The sequence below is a fragment of the Artibeus jamaicensis genome, unplaced genomic scaffold (genome assembly GCF_021234435.1).
Source record: "Artibeus jamaicensis isolate MK-2021 breed Jamaican fruit bat unplaced genomic scaffold, CSHL_Jam_final contig_391, whole genome shotgun sequence".
Classification (NCBI taxonomy): domain Eukaryota; kingdom Metazoa; phylum Chordata; class Mammalia; order Chiroptera; family Phyllostomidae; genus Artibeus; species Artibeus jamaicensis.
Genome location: NW_026521814.1, coordinates 16,088,665 through 16,106,477, shown reverse-complemented (window position 1 = coordinate 16,106,477; position 17,813 = coordinate 16,088,665).

Genomic DNA, 17,813 nt, shown 5'->3' with positions numbered 1-17,813 from the left:
CCCAGTAAATACAAAAGTCTGAGCAGCAGGAACTCCTGTGGGCAGCACACTGTTGGAGTGCTTTAGGCAGCAGATATTTTCCAGATGTAGAGACTCTATGCTGGGAGAGGTGCTTGCGGAGCACTAGGTAGCTGCCTGTCCCTGCTGACCTGAGAGGGCCTGTGGCTGGTGCCCTTCCAGACAGGAAGTAAGACAATTCAGTTGTATTTCTTTTAACACGATGAAGAAAGACCTAAAAAATAATGAAGGTGAAGGTTTTAAGGCTTAGGAGGTCCTGGGGCTTAGCTGCAGGCTGAAATTGAGAGTACTAGACTTTTTTCCTGAATGATTTGGCCATCGCTCATTTTGACTTTGCCTGTATTCAGGAGGTTGGGAAACATACCAGTGAGCCCTGGGTCAGAACTTTCAGAGAACTTGGAGTACCTATGGAGATGTAGGAACCATTCTCTTTATGATCTCCTTTTGACATACACCAAAATTTGTCAGTCAGAAGCTTTCCTTCTAGAAGCTTTCATGAGCCACACCTGGAGAACGTTATTATTTTCTATTTAGCGAGGTCTTCAAAGGCTTGAAACATGTATATTTGTATTTTAAAGAACACTATTAATTCCCTTAATTATGAACCCAGCCAGGAAAACAGAACAAAGTTGGGTGGTGAATGCATTATACATGTGTTTATTTTTAACTGATTGATTTGAATACTCTTCATCATGCTGGTTTGGATTGACAGTGTATGAATACGCTGTTCTGTAGCTGCTGCTACAGATTATATTAGCCTTTTCTAAAAAAGGGCAGTTTTTCACTTGGCCACACTGACCTCAGACAGGAGAACAGATTGTGTGTGTGATGTCAACTCTTCCCAGCTAGTGCAAGATTCTCTACTTTAAAAATATCTGCCTTGCAGGTGCTGGAATCCCTACTCCTCCCTGTACCTTAAAGCTTAGAAGGATTTATTTCAGAAGTTGCCTCCTAAAATGTTAAAAAAAAATTGGTGGTGAGGAGAGCAATGTATGTGTTGTTCTACTTATTACGCATGTATTGGTTTGCTTCTTGTGTGTGCCCTGACCAGGCATCAATCCCAGATTCTCGGTGTATTGAGACAATGCTCTAACCAACTGAGCTACTTGGCCAGGGCCTAAAATATAAATATTACTGGGAAAAGAAAGCCTTATATTTATCCAACTCACATCTGGTTTATATAGAATGTCTACTTGAGTTTAATTTTTTGTCTTGGACATTCCGGTTGAGGGTGGAACCTAAGATTTTTTTTCCCAGACAATCTAAATTCTTTATTTTGGTTATTTCTTCTTCCTATAGATGTGGTTATAAAATTATAATACACACATGCATAAACCTATTTATGCAACCAATCCCCTGAGGCATGTACCATAAATCCCCATTTTATATTGATGTTGCTATGAATGTAATTATAATCTCATTGATAATAGCCATGCACTTTAGCTCTCCTGAGCTCAATATCATATTCTATTCTTGCTATTCTATTTTGCCATTTTCTAACAACAAAAATGTTATCCTGTTGCTAGGTAACCTCCTCAGTATTGTAAGTAGCCCTCTACTTTCTGCATTCTTCTATCCTCCTTCTTGTGATCTAATTATAATTGTTATTCTGAAGACTTTCTCCCAGCTCATGGCTGCCATTATCATCGGATAACTGTCATCATATTATTGTCACTATTGCATTCTTTCATAAGAAGCCATGTTTTGTTCATCCTTCCACACAATAGAAAATTGACATGTTCTTTCCGATGCATCAGAGAAACAGTTCATCTCTGAGAGGTTGCATTCCCCAAGAAGGTTTGCAACATTTGGCGACCCTCCCTGTCTATTCGCTTCATCTTTTTAACCCCTATCCTAATCTGTTTCTTTCAAGAAGTAGGTTTGTGACTGGAATGTGGCCATGTTTTGTGTATTATGATAAAATTCTGACAGAAAGTATTTTACAGCTGATTGACCATGAATGATGCTCAGCCTGTGAACTGGTAAATATCAGAAGCAACACAAATAGCAATAATTATGCCTGCATTTAGCTGTGGGCCTATTGTGTCCCAAGTATTGCTAAGTGATTTACATCCATTATCTCATTTAATCTTCATAAATCCTATTTAGTAGAGTCATTCCCATTTTATAGATGAGGAAGCTGAGATGAGACTCAAAGAGCCCAGATTAAATTGCCAGTGGGTAGCAGAACCAAGTTTCTTCATCTAAGATGTCATTGGAAAGACAAATACCATGTGATCTCACCTATGAGAGGAATCTAATAAACAAAATAAACTAATGAGAAAAATAGAACCAGAGACATGGAAACATGGAACAAACTGACAGCAGCCAGAGGGGAGGCAGGGGAAATAATGGTGGGAAAAAGGGGAAGGTACTAGTCAAAGAATATGTGTGGATGGCCCATGGGAATGGACAACAGTGTGGGAATTGACTGTAGGAGCAGGAGGTGGGCAAAGGTATGAAACTTGGGACAACTGTAATAGAACAGTAAAAATTTTTTAGAAGTAGTTGCAACTTAATAACATCTTTATATTAAATGTAAATGTTAACTGTAAGATGAATCTTGAATTCAGAAATATTGCCTGTGGACAAAGATGCTCCTTAGGAGCAAGAAAATATTGTATGTGCACAGGTTACTATATTCTTTTGCTTATACATTTTAATTATTCCCTAATTATTGTTCCAAGTAAATAATGTAACTGGAACAATGTCCTCTAATTTCATTGTTTCCCTCTTCCACACTCCCATCTCCCCTCTTTCATTTAATGGGGCTCTTTCCAGTATGTACATGCCTGATGAGTATTTTGTGGTTTGTGAAGACACTAGAAAACTACTTGTCACTTGTGAGATAAATCATATTGAGCAAGATGATTCTCTGGCCCGACAGTTCTGGTTTTCTTTTGGTTACTCTTATTACATTTCTGATGAAGAGACAGATTTATATAAGCATGGAAGTCCCAGTTGCCTATGACTCCTTTGATGGCAAAGTCTGTCTTTTGGTTACTCTGGTAACTCTCTACAGTACTTAGCCTGGTGCCTGGCACATACTGAGGTAGATATTCAGTATTTGTTTAATCAAATTCATTAATACATTTCTTTCTGTTTAGGTCCAGTGTGCTGGTATTATAAGAACTAATCAAGTAATTTGGGGAGATCTCGTGTTTTCTTCCCTCAGAAACGTCTTGAAGCTGAGCCTTCCCTTGTTCCTTGAGGCTTTGCTACAAGGCTATGATTCTGTACTTTGCCCAACAAAACTATAACTTCTCAAAATTTGATTTTGTGCCTTCTTCCTTCTTCAAAGGAGAAGGTAAATGATTAATGATGTAGGGAGAAGATTGAGCACAAAGGTAATTGTACAAAGCTTGAAAACCTTGCAATCTTTAGTAAGTTGACTTTTTGAAAAAAGTTTCACAGGGTGAACAGAACAAATGTTGCCTGAGTCCTAGAGATGATTTGAAAATTTTTTCATCATACATGGCATATTGTGCACGTGCTTTTATAATCTGCCCCTCTTAAGAAAAGAGCCAGTTTAAGTGTATAAATCAAGCCAGAAACTGTGGTAAAGAGGCATCTGTCTCCTAAATGCTTTCACTTAGCTAGCTGTGAAACAGATTAAGCTTAATTGTGGCACTATGGTTTTGCAAAGCATGCTGAACTGTTCACAGATGCATAAGTGTTAGCTAGTGAGAAGAAGGGAAGAGATAGGTGATACACCTCTAATTAAATTAGGCAATTAGCAATTTAATTTCCTTTGTCTTTTCTTTGTTTCCTGTTATATCTCATCTCAGAATTGTTTTACAAAAGAAATTAAACTGAAAGGGAAAGGTAGAGAGATACCTTGATTGGCAAGTTATTAAGAAAAGCTTTACTTGGAATAAGCATGAAAGCAAAAGGCAAAATAGAAAAACAGCCTGAACATTATATATTTGTTTAAATGTTGGGCTTATATCATGATTGCGTTCAAGATTGTTCATCTTGGGTTTGGTGGGACTAATCAGAGCCACTTGGCTCTGATTGCTCATCTCTGGATGACAGAAATGTGCACTTTCCCCATTCTGATTCACAGGCATCATGTTGCTTATTTGATAATTATCCTATAGCATGCTATTTCAACTATACCAAAGTCCACAAATCCCCAATATTACTAGAGAGTTCCTTTCAGAACTACTAATGATCTCTTCCCATAACAGACTTTGCCTTTCTCTAAATGATGTTTCACATATTTTATGGGGGCTGTATGATGGGTTTTTCTTCCATTTTCAGGAATCATTTTTACATCTTACACTTCAGACTCTTTTTTTGGCATAACAGTAACATCCTTAGACTCAGGTTGGCAAACACACCGTGTGAGTGCCATCCCTCCCTGCTACACAACCAAGGCAAATATCACTCATTGATCTTCCCTGTTTACCCCGAACATAAACTTGGAATCCAGTGCCACATACAACACATGGGATCTTTATGTCTTTTGCATGTACCTTATTTATACATTCTTAGAACATTTTTAAACCAGTCAAGTCAGAAGTGCAGTTTTTGTTTGTTAACTTTGATGTCCAGAATATAAACATTCTCATGTTGCTTAAAATAGAATCAGCCAGTCTGGGGTGACCAGCTTCTAGAGGTGGAATATGAATTTTTGGCTCTTACAATAGCACAGCATCGTCCCTCTCATATTTTTTTCCAATGTGCTCATTTACCTCAGGTTGGAATATGGAAATTTCTTTAGAGTTTGTTTAGCAACAAATGCAGAGCACATCGGTTTTAATACACAATAAAATCTGGTGGGAAAAGTACAAATATTTTTAACATTTAATTTGGAGCTATGTCCTTATATGCTCTTTTCTTCTAGACCAATTTCACCAAAGCTCTAACTGATTTAATTAATTTTGGCAAAGTCAAGCAGAACCTGACAGAGTTGTCAGAGGTAGATCAAGGGCCTAACACAATGCCTTGACTGTTGCAGATTCTGAATAAGTATCTGCTGATTAATTTGATGGCAGTGATTGAAAACTGGTATCTCCAGGCAAATCTCAGTTAGATGTGGCATGCAGATAGTGCTTGGGGAACCTCATCACCACCTGGGAAGCAGATCTCTCTGACAACCATGTCTGGTTGGAAATATGAAGTTCACATAAAATATGGGAGCTGAAATATAGCCAGATCACCTTCACATCCCTACGGGAAATATGGATCATACCTACAGGTGTTATGCAAAGATATGGTACAGACGAGGTTTCCTACAGAGAGAGATTTAAACATTAGAAAAACGCTGGAATGAAACCCAAGTGAAACACTTTGTAAGGGGCAGATAAGCTCAGTAAAGGAGTCTGAGATGTGGTCTGAGAGGTAAGAAGAAAACCTGGAGGTAGGAAAAGGGGGTACCTCATCGAAGCATTTTTAGAAAGAAAATTTCATTTATAGCAGGTTCAAATAAACAAGAGAAATATCAAAGAGAACAAAGGGAGTTTACAGTTAGAATTGTGGGAAGTTGAGAAACTATTTACCAAGTCACTTCCTTTTTTAGGAGGAGTTGAAGTTAATGTCACTTAGTAACTATTAATGGATTAATTATAAAATTTTGGGACAACTGATATACTGATGGAAAAGAAAGGCAAGTAAGAACATTTTACACAGCTTTGAGAACCCAGATGAGGCTGGAAGATGCATATTATAATGGCACCAATTTATGTCACTGTACAAGTTTTTCTAGCAGTCCAGGTGCACATGGCAGCAGGAGAAGGTTCGAATGAATTCAGTCTCACTTATAACACAATGACTTCAAAGAGGGACCTGAGTCCATTGATAAGCAAAGTTATATCTGAAGTCTTGTGCAAACATACCAAAGAATTACAGAGTATATTTTAATGTTTCACTGGAAATCAAGTGATCTGAGTTCTATAAATGGCTCAGTCACTAACTAGTTTTGTAATTTGGTTAAGTAACCAGCTAACTTATCTGTCCTTCACCTTTCTGGAACTTAGCCCATCTATAAAATGAGAAAGTAGAAATGGTTAAAGTCTCGTAGATCTTTACAACTTGAAGTCTATGATTCTTTGTGATATTCATTTATTACTGAACAAGTATTTATTGATTACTGATATGTGCCAAGAATTGTTTAAGATGTAATTATGTAGTTATGTAGTTATGAACAACACAGATGTGTGCCTTTTTTACATTCTAGAGAGAAAAACTGACAGTGAACAAGATTATACATATGTGTGTATATGTTCAAATAGTAATAGGTGTGGTGAAAGGAGACAATAACGTAATAGAGAACTAAAAAGGAGGTGATCTTAAACAAAGAGGTAATGAGAAAACTCTAAGGTCACGTACGAGCTGTTGTATGAATGACAAGCAAGAGCCAGTCACACCAATCTTTAAGGAAATAAACAGCCCAAGCTGAAGAAACAGCTAGTACAAAAGCCTTGTGGTAGAACTGGGCTTGCTCTGTGTGAAGGACAAAAAGACCAGTGGGGCTGGACCACAGTGACTAAGGGGAAGGATAGTTCAAGAGACTGTTGATAGAGTAGGTAGGAGCCAAGTCATGAGCGCAGAGCCTCGTCCACCATGATATAAGTTTGAATTTTATTTTGAGTGTGGTAGGGAGCCATCATAGACATGATTATAATGCAAAAGTATGTGTTATTTACATGTTTAAAAATAAAACTTATGATGCGATGAGGACACTTCACCTCTGTGGTATTTCTTCCCCCAAATCCATACCTCTAGTCATGAGGAAACAAGAAACAAAATGAGATTGAGGAGCACAGGACATTCTATCAAATACCTGAACAGCACTCTTCATAGTGTCAAAGTCATGACAATTAAGGCAAGGCTGAGAAACTGTGATAGATTTGAGGGGACAAAGGCGATATGATGACTCAATGCAATGTGGTATTCTAGATTGGATCCTGAGACAGAAAAAGGACATTAGTAGCAAAATGTGAATAGAGTCTGTATTTCAGTTAACAGTTATGAACTATTAACCAATGTTAATTTCTTAGTTTTGGTAAATGGACTGAGGTCGTGTATAAGATGTAAACTCTCAGGGAAGCTGAGTGAAGAGTATATGGGAACTATTTCTATTTGTAACTCATCTGTATATCAAAAACTATTCCAAAGTAAGTTTTTTAAAAGATGACTTGTAACTTATTTCCTTATTTTAATCCTCACCTGAGAATATTTTTATTGATATTAGAGAGAGAGAGAAGAAGGGGGGAGAGAGAAAGAGAGAGATCATTGTGAGAAACATTGACCAGTTGCCTCCCGAATGCACTCCGACCAGGGATCAAACCTGCAGTGTAGATATGTGCCCAGATTGGGGATCAAACCCTCAACCTTTTGGTGTATAGGATGATGCTCCAACCAGCTGAGTCGTCCATCCAGGGTTGTAACTTATTTCTTGATAGTAAGGCATAGAGGAGTTAAAATATGTTGAGTATAAACCACAATTCAAGACATTAATAAAAATTTAATATTTTCAATAAAAAATCATTTGGATTGACAAAAGTAGAAGCATAAAGAACATTTATTCAGTTTCACATGTAAAAGATGTGGTGACTTAACTAGAGTGGATGCAGTAGAAATGAAGCCAATGAATTTAGGGTATATTCTGGAGGTTAAGTTGGCAAGACTAGTTGAAAGATTGGATGGTGAGAGCAAGGGTGAGGATGGAGGAAATGAAAGAAAGAAAAATTTTGACAATTATGCCCAAGTTTTGTACTTAGCAATGGAGGTTTATGGGTATCATTTGCTAATACAGGAAAGCCTAAGTGAGGAACAGCTTTCCTAGCAATGGTGATGGACAAGAGTTTCCAGTATTTTCTTTAGACATGTTGAGTCTAATATACTCATTGACATCCAAGGGGAGATAACAGATGTTCAGTGTGTTGTAGACCTCTCTGCCTAGTTTTAGGAATTGTATCTCTACCCCTTGTGGCTAAGGGCGAGAGACGACCTTTGGAATGCCAGCCACAGGAGACAAAGCTTGTCTCTGGTAGCAAACGCTGCCTCAGTTCCTCTCCCTGCCCCCAAAGCTTGGTCGGAAGTCAATGATGGTTAAGACCCCTCACAGCGGGGGGCAACCTAAGCCAGACTCGATCACTTGGGAGGCCTTCATGGAAGGACTCAGGGGGCTGCAACAGAGAGCAATGGACTCTCGCCCCCCCCCAAGCTTTGTCAAAGCCCAAGTCCCTATGTTCTCTGGGAGAAGCGCTTCCTGGCTCTAATCCCCTTAAGCCTGAATACCTGTTGGGGAGGGGTGCAGCTCCTTGCCTTGCTAGAGCGTGTCCTGGGAAAAATCTGGCATCACAAAGACTTGCTGATAAACCTGTGAAATCTGCTCTGCTAAGAGTGCTTTCATTCATATGATAAAGGTCCAAGAGGAAATGAGTATGTCTCCCAAAATTTCTGCAACTCTCTTCCTGACAGACATTCACTCAGACTGAAGCCCTCAGATCTCTTTGAAATGTTATCTACTGTTTGATCCTTGCTGCCCTGTATTCCTGTGTATTACAACCCAATAAAAGGCTATGGAGAAAGGTGCTCGGGGCCTTTTTCTCCTCGGAGAAACTGGCCGCTGCTGGCCTTTGTCTCCCCAGAGAAACTGGCCACAGCCCACTCCTCCTCCCCAAACAGATCTCATCTTGTCTTGGTCATATTCTTATTCATTCACACGTGTCCATAGCACAGGGGGGACCCCCAAGGAGAGGTCGCCCCCACATCAGTGAACACTAAAAATCTAGAATTTGGAGGAGGTCAGGTCCGAAGATAACTATTTGGAAATAATTAGGACATAAATGCTTTCTAAAGCTATGGGCCAAATGAGATCATCAAGGAACCAGGAGTCACACAAGTAGAGAAGCCTGAATCCTATCACACTCCAATATCTAGAGAGCAGGCAGAGGAGCAGGAACTAGAGATGGGAACTGCAGAGGGTTAACAGGCAGGCAGGCAGCAATCAGGAAAGTTGGGCTCCAGTGAACAAGAAGAGAGCAGAAGGAGCTGTTGACTATCTCATCCACTGAGAATAGGAGGAAGACAAAGAGTTAATCCCTGGGTTTGACAAAATAGAAAGTGCTGGTGACTTTAAACGAGCCATTTAGGGGAGTAAAAGATCAAAAACCCAATGACAGTTAAGATTGTGGAGCTAGCAAATAAAGATCATTCTTTTCAGTACATTTGCAGTGGATGAGAAGCAAGAAATGGGGCTGAGGCAGGAAGGGGATATGTAGTTAAAAGGGTTTTGCTTTGTTATGATGTAGGTCCTACAAACTCAGCACACGCAAGTTTGCTCCAGCCAAGTTCTTATGGATTGCAACAAATGTTTTCTGTCTGGCTCCTAATCCTTGGAAACGAACATTCTTCATTTCTGTGTTGTTTCTTCCTACTGATCATAGTTTCTTAGTCATTTTAACCATAGAACCTGCAGTTGTTCAATTTCCTGCAGGTTCCTGGTATCTGATGAATAAAGCAACTTACTAATTTTTAAATTCTGGAAATACAGTGTGGATCAAAATAGGTTTATAATCGTGAGTGTACAAAATACAGACTTTATTCTTGTATTATTATTTATTAATTATTGTATTATTTTTTCATACAAACAACTGTAAACCTACTTTTGCCCCACCCTGTATGATGAATTAAATCTAGAAAGGGGCTTAAGAGATTTAATCTAAGTATCTTATTTTATAGATGAGAAAACTGAAGCACTGAAAGGACAAGTACAATGCTTGAGTGATAGATCCAGAAATAAAATCGATATTTTTACTGTGTAACAAGATACACATTTTTCTTTCTTAGGTCTGAACACTTTTCTAATCTCAGATGCAGCAACCTGTGTATCTGGATGCAGTAAAGCATCTTACCTTCAACCACTGAGACCTGAAAGTTAAGCCATCTCATACCACAGTCAGATCAATTTCTATGACATTTGTATACCTTTGCTAATAAGTTGAGAAGTCCTTTGAATCTTGAACTGGACAGTGAGAAATAACGCAGTACAAATAATAAGACATGATTTGTTCTTGCAGATTAGAAGCTCTCCATCTAGATCATGAGCTCATAGAGGGCAGGAGTCTGACTCTGAATTTCCAATTATATGATACAATGCCTTGATCATAGTGAATATCTAAGAAATCCTTATTTACTGATGGAAAGAATGAATAGAATAGTTATTTCTCAGCCTACATCTCAGAAAATTACATTACAATTAGGACTCACAATTCTGTTTCTTGCCTACGTTTCTTTGGTTTAGCCTTCCGATTCATAATGATTACCTTCATATTCTACAAAATGTTGTTCATTTCTACATTTCTTCCATCAGTTCTGCATAACGACAATTTGCTTTATTCCTTAAGGACTAGTAAAGCTAGGTATCTGTATTATCCTCTCAAGTTCTTGACCTAGTAAAAGTCTCAATATTTAATCATCTTATGAATCTAGAGATATAGATAGGATGTTAATACTAGTGTTAAGTTATAAATTAATAATTGAGAACCACCCCAACAGGTGTGGCTCAGTTGGTTGGGCATTGTCTTGCAAAGCAAAAGGTCACCAGTTGGATACCTGATCAGGGCACATGCCTGGGCTGCAGGTTTGTAAGGCAACCATTCGATGTTTCTCTCTCACATTGATGTTTCTTTCCCTCTCTTTCTCCCTCCCTTCCCCTCTCCAAACATAAATAAACAAAATCTTCAAAAACTAAATAAAAATAAAAATTGAGAACCTAGTCGTTCTTATGGGCACTAGAGAAACATACAAAAGTACTTACTTAAAGGAAATAATATTACTATGTACATCATTTCCTATATGCCTTGCAGAGAGTGTATGGTTCAGTGATCTAAGCCTTGAGTATAAGAACTGACTTTTATGTCTGTTTCTGAAGTTCCCTCTGTACAAGTGACTTCATCTGGAAAATGAAAAGTGAGTCCTGTTGAATAGTTGATGTAATAGTGCATCTTTCCAAAACCATCTGAAATATCATTTTAAAGAGAAGAAAAAACCCATCAAATTCCAGTCAGGGAAACTTATTTAAGATGCTATTTCAGGTTTAAAGTAAAAGGTGAAAATTCAGTATAGAAATTTCAGGAGAAAAAGGTTTCGCCATATTTAAGGTTTGTTTGTTTTTTTTTCAAATGTTCTGTGATGTCCAAAGAAATGTGACTCAGCCTTAAGGAAAATCTATTTAACTTAATGACAGTTTAAGAGGATTTTTAAAATCTAAGCTGGGAAGTAACTAAAAAGCATAAGCAAAATATTCAAATTCAAGGAATCCAGGATTCTCTGACAATTTTTAGAAAAGTTACTCTATTTGCCTATGGTACTTTCCACATCTGTAAAATCATTTGCCAGTAAAGACTTTAATAAAGGAACAATTTAGTGTCAGATAAAGTACTTTGTGGAAAACTATGGAAATCTGGACTTTTAACATCTCATTTTCCTTTAGAAAGTAAATTAATATTCCACTTGAGACTAAGCCAATTTTGTATTGGCATAATCTAGTTATAGGTAAGCCAGAAATGAAGAGAGTTGAAAGGGTCACGCTCAGCAAATACAAAATATTAACTGGAAGCATGGAAGATTTATGAAGCTCAAGATTTTTTTCCACCAGAATCGAACTCTTTAGATACGTGACTCCAGAATCACCAAATCACACCTGATGGCTTCTCTACCACATAAGAGCAAATGGAACTTACCCCACATTCAGATGAGTCACTTTATAATCATAATTGATATATGTAGGAGTTTCTACTTTACAACTTATGTTAATAAAATAAAAGAAGAGCAAAGGTTTTGCTACCACTGAGAAAGCACCTAGTTCATAGCAAGCTCCCACATATGGCAGCTGGAAGCTACTGAAAACTTTATGTTTCTAAGGGTAAAGGTAGCAAATGATTTGTGACTAGGAGTTTGGTCCCTGGTTTGTCCTTCAAGTCATACTCAAAAGGTTTTCCCATAAAACAGTGGCTGAAGCAGAGTCAGACAATAGGGACGGCTGTTCAGGAAGGAAGACTTAGGAAGTGATGGGACTGAAAGGATTGTTTCTAGCCTTTTGGAATTTCCTAAATGTAAAACTTCAATGTACAGATACACTCTGCTCTGTGTATACCAAAAAGCTCCTTTGCTGCCTGCAGAAACATCTTTGTAGGGGAAAAGCTACAGGCCTTCAGGGCTCCACTGATCACTGTGAAGTAAGAACCAGATGGTACATCCTTTTAAACTTCAATTTGTGCTTTTCAGTGTGCATGGTAGAAAGTGGGTGGGTGAAAATGTTATAGATAGTTTTATAGTATTTTATAGTTCTTCATTTCATATGATAAATTGTGGGAAAGCCGTGTGCAAACCGATTATTTTTTTAATGTGTTCACCGAGCTGGCTGAATAAAGGGATACAAGCCTTTACTCTCTGGCAAAGTCAACAATAACCCTGCAATCTCCTCTCTGTGAATCTAGACATCGTAATGAGGTTTGATTAAAGCCAGGTCCACATACCTTATTAAATTCCATATTTATATAGCAATTTTACTTCTTATATGATGTAAAAATCACTAATTACTTCTTCCAATTCTCCTTTGAGGATGAGAAGGAAGCATTATTAATCTAATTTTATTTCTATATATGATTAACCAAACCGCTTTGACTCAAATGAAAGCAGGATGATTATCTCCCTATCATCCTGCTAACACAGTATTGGAGTATGAAAGTGAATTCAAAGCTGTTGGAGATTTACCTATAAAACTATATTCCTGGCTACTACTAACCAATATTGTTATGTTCATTCCTACCCAGTAAAAGTGGATAGAAACATCATGTGGAAAACATTTATAGCATGTATGAACCCGGTACATAGTATATGGGTGATCAAATTATGGCCTGCAGAACAAATCCAGCCCACTATTAGCTTTGTATGGACCACAAATGTGGATTTTATATTTTTAAATGCTTGCAAATATTCAAGAATATTTTATGATACATAAAAATTATATAAAATTTAAATTTCAGCTTTCATGAATAAAGTTTTATTGAAACATATACATACTCCTTCATTTGTATATTATCTGCAGCTGCTTTTATGCTACAAAAAAGAGCTATATAATTTAGACAGAAATTTTATGACCCACAAGCCAGAAATATTTACCAGCTGGCCCTTTATAGAAGTTTGCTGAAATCTTACACACAGTATTTCAGGTCACTTGCATCCCAACAGTAAGTAGTGTAACAATGAAGAATTGTATCCATGTTGGATTAAAATAAAATATTAAAATATAATAAAGTTGCCTGAGATTGAAATATGTATAAATTACGTGGACATATAGGGTCTAATATTACAAAGAGAAAATAGTCATTTGAGATAGTGGCTACACAAATTATTTTATTTTATTCTACTTTATTTTTAAATTATATTTTATTAATTGTGCTCTTATAGTTGTCCCAATTTTCCCATTTGTCCTCCTCCACCCAGCACAACCCACTCCCCTCAGGGAATCCCCTCACCTTTGTCCATGTCCATGGGCCATGCATATAAGTTCTTTGGCTCCTCCATTTCTGTGACTAACAGTTTGCACTTCTTAATCCCCTCTTTACCCATTCCTCCAAACCCCCTTCCCAACTGGCAACCATCAAAACACTCTCCATATCCACGATTCTGTCTCTGCTCTTATCTGCTTAGTTTGTTTTTTAGATTCAATTATTGATAGATATGTATTTATTGCCATTTTATTCTTTATAGTATTGACCTTCTTTTTCTTAAATAAATCCCTTTAACATTTCATATAACAATGGTTTGGAGATGATGAACTGCTTTAGATTTTTCTTATCTGGGAAGCTCTTTTTCTGCCTTTCAATTCTAAATTATAGCTTTACTGGGTAGAGCAATCTTGGCAGTAGATCCTTACTTTTGATGACTTTGAATATTTCTTGCCAATCTCTTCTAGCCTGCAAAGTTTCTTTTGAGAAATCAGCTGACAGTCTATGGGAACTCCCCTCTAGGTAACTGTTTTTTCTCTGCTGACTTTAAGAGTCTCTCCTTATCTTTAATCTTTGACATTTTAATTATGCTGTGTCTTTGTTTGGGCCTGTTTGCATCCATCTTGTTTGAGACTCTGTGCTTCCTGGACTTGTATGTCTATTTCCTTCATCAAATTAGAGAAGTTTTCTTTCATTATTTTTTCAAATAAATTTTCAACTTCTTGCTCTTTCTCTCTTCCTTCTGGCACCCCTGTGATGTGACTGTTGGAATGCTTGAAGTTGTCCCAGAAGCTCCATACACTGTCCTCAATTTTTTTGTATTGTTTTTTTCCTGCTTATTATTCTGATTGGTTATTTTTTGTTTCCTCTTATTCCAAATCATTGATTTGATTCTTGACTTTATCAATTCTACTGTTGATTCCCTGTAAATTGTTCTTTATTTCCATTAGTATATCCTTCATTTCTGTCTGGGTCTTTTTTGTGCTGTTGAGGTACTCACTACGTTCTTTGAGCATCCTTATAACCAGTGTTTTGGATTTTGAATCCCATAGATTGCTTATCTCCATTCTGATTAGTTCTTTTTCTGGAGTTTTGATCAGTTCTTTCCTTTATCTCCTCACCTTAGCAGGCTCCTTGTGTTTGTTTCTGTGTATTAGGCAGAGTTGCTATGACTCCCTGTCTTGGTAGCATTGCCTAATGTAGCAGATGTCCTGTAGGGTCCAGTGGCACAGCCTTCTCTGTCACCCAAGCTGGGTACTTGAGGTGTGTCCTTCATGTGAGCTGAGCACACTCTCCTCTTGTAGTTGAGTCTCAATTACTGTTGACAGGCCAATGGGTAGGATTTACCCAGTCAGGCTAGTCAATGTCAGGACTGTCTGTGACCATAGACCACCAACCTCTGCCCTCTGTGGAGGGTCATTCAGGGGCACGGTGGTGGTGATCTGATAGGGTCTGTAGTTATGCACTGGGTACACAGGCTCTGGGGTTTCTCGGGTGATGCAGGCCAGGGTTAGCCAACACCCATGTTCCACTTGAGGCCACCCAGCATAAGCTACAAAGCAATCTACAGATCGTACAATCTGCAGGTGGCTGCTACTTGTCCTGGGCTTGGAGGTTCTCCTCAAAGCCAAACTCTGATCCAAAGCTGACTGCTGCTAGTGCCAGGCCCAGGGCTACTTAGGGAGAGATACGGGGACTGGGTGCTCCCTGAAACTGGTTGTAACTTGTTTGAGAGGATTTAGAAAGACATGAAGCTTAAGCAGAGACCAGCCATTCATATGGAAAAGTCACTGCTACAGCTTGGGTGGGCCATAATTTAGGTGGGACAAAGCCTAGAGATTCACCAGATCAGAGCAAGCTATGTAAACAAGGTTGAAGGAGCCTCTGATATGACCCTTCCTCCACCAGCTCTTTGACTTTGTTGGAAAAGGTCTCAGAAAAGGAAGAATGCCTGCCTTTCTCTCTGAGAGAGAACTGTGTCCCAGCTCTTATCCTGATGCCAGACACTTCAGTTCCTCCCTGTGTGCCACTGGTGCCTTTCAGGCTGGTATCCCACTGCTGGAGCTCAGAGGAAGCAAGTCAGTATAACTCTATGTGTGGGCTGTTTAGGAGGAACTGCTTGGGAATTCAGTGGGTTTCTTTTTGTCCAGCAACTCAAAACCTTCTGGTTTTCACAGCTAGAAGTTATGGGGACTTATTTTCCTGGCACTAGAACCCCAGGCTTGGAAGCCTGATGTGGTGCTCTGACTCCTTGCTCCTGAGATATCCCTGCCAAATTTTCATCCACTACACATGGGTGTGGGGACAGGCTGTTCCACATCTCTGCATCTCTTATCTTTCTGGATGGATCTAGTTTTTTTAGTTCCATAGTTGTTGGACTTCCATTCAACTTGATTTCTGATGGTTCTGCCTGACGGTTGTTCTACAGTTTAGTTGTAATTATGATGTGGTTGTGTGAGGAGGCAAGCCATACTTACCTATGCCTCCATCTTGACTGCACTCTAGATAGAAGATTTTAAAATGAAATTAAGTGCCTTTCAGTAGAAAGAAAAAATTAGTTATAAATAGATGTGGAAATGAATCTATAGGTCATTTTCATTTTGGGCACTTTGATCTGTAAACCAAAATTTTTTTGGTTGTAATTCGACAAGGGACAAGCAAATTCAATAAAGAAGTAACTCCATTTAGATTATGGAAAGAGAAATGATAACACAATTAGTAACATATTTGAGTGACTTATAATAGAAGAAACATGCTTAGTGAAATTTTTAAATGCTTCCTGAATTTCATACATCTGCACAATTTTTCAATGTTTAGCTCTGTTTTGAAAGTGTTGTCTTCCTTTCTGATAATGACAACAGACCAGAAATAATTTCATATTCTAGTAAGTCTGCTATGCATTTTACAGTGCTGCCTGGAAAATCAGCATGATTCTGCAGCTGCTTGACAATTCTTACATCAGGCTGAGGCCAGAACTCATGAGGTAATGCCGTGTTCTGAGATACTAGAGCCCAGAATTATACCTTATTTTAATATAAATAAAGCTATTTCAATCAAGAGAAGAAATAAAATCATTTCTTGTTCAATGATTATACCTACTAGAAAATAAATGCTAATGCTCTTCAATCACACTTGATTGATCCTTTAATTCAGCAATTTTCAACATTTTTCATCTCATGACATGCATAAACTAATTTCTAAAATTCTGCAGCACACCAAAAAATATATTTTTTGCCTATCTGACAAAAAAAATTGGTATCATTTTTATTCATTCACACCAGACAATCATTATTGTGTTGACTATTGTCATTTTTTAATTTGACAATCTAAGGGAAAAGAAGTCAGTGCTTCTGACTAAATAGTCAGGTATTGCATATTTTAAAAAGTCTTGCAGCACACTGATGGAAAATAGCCACTTTAATTCTAAATTCCTGTGCATGTTAAGGTCTTTTGATATGTTCAGATTACCTCCAATAATTTATAATAAGGTAACATGTGGCAATAAAGAGAACAAAATTCTCATGGAAGGAAGAAGCACTATATTATATGTGGGCCTCAAGGACACAGGAAGGAGGCTTGACCAACTAAAACACCCACAGCAACTCCAGGTATAAGGCTATATTTATGCACGTGCAAGAAGTCCCGCTTCACCTTTCACCTTGATGGTGGCTTATTTCTCCTGTCATTGTTTCGATGGCTCTTGCCATGACCTCCTAAATCCTTAATCTCTAGGATTCAAAACCAAGAAATCAGAATGCATGGAATTCTCAGGAATTCTAGAAATCCCCAGTTTTTTATATTTTCTGTTGACACTATTTGTGTATTGTTCAGTAATAATTCATGATCATAATAATAAACAATAATTCATTTTTCTATGATAGGATTATACAAAATTTTCAGAGGCTTTTCTGTAAAAGTTACATAATAATAATTCAGTTATTATTATGATCCTAATATATTATCATGTAAATATATATAGTATATATATAACCATGTAAATATAATTTGTATAAATAAAAACACATAAATAAACAGATTTTGGTTTTGCTGTTGAAATCAATATGCTTTTGTTAACTCAGATCTTGAATCTTTTTCTGATTTCATGTAGTAATATTCCACAACATACACATCTTTTTCTCTATACATATATATTTCTGTAATAGTATTACAAAGATCAGTATCCCATAGTGAATATTCAAACACTGGAAATGTCAGCCATCGTTATTAGGTAGTATTCAAATCATCTAACAATCAGATCTCCCAGCAGGTTAGCAACTTTTATAACACTTCATAGGATCATGCATGAAAATTACCTGTTTAAGGACTCAT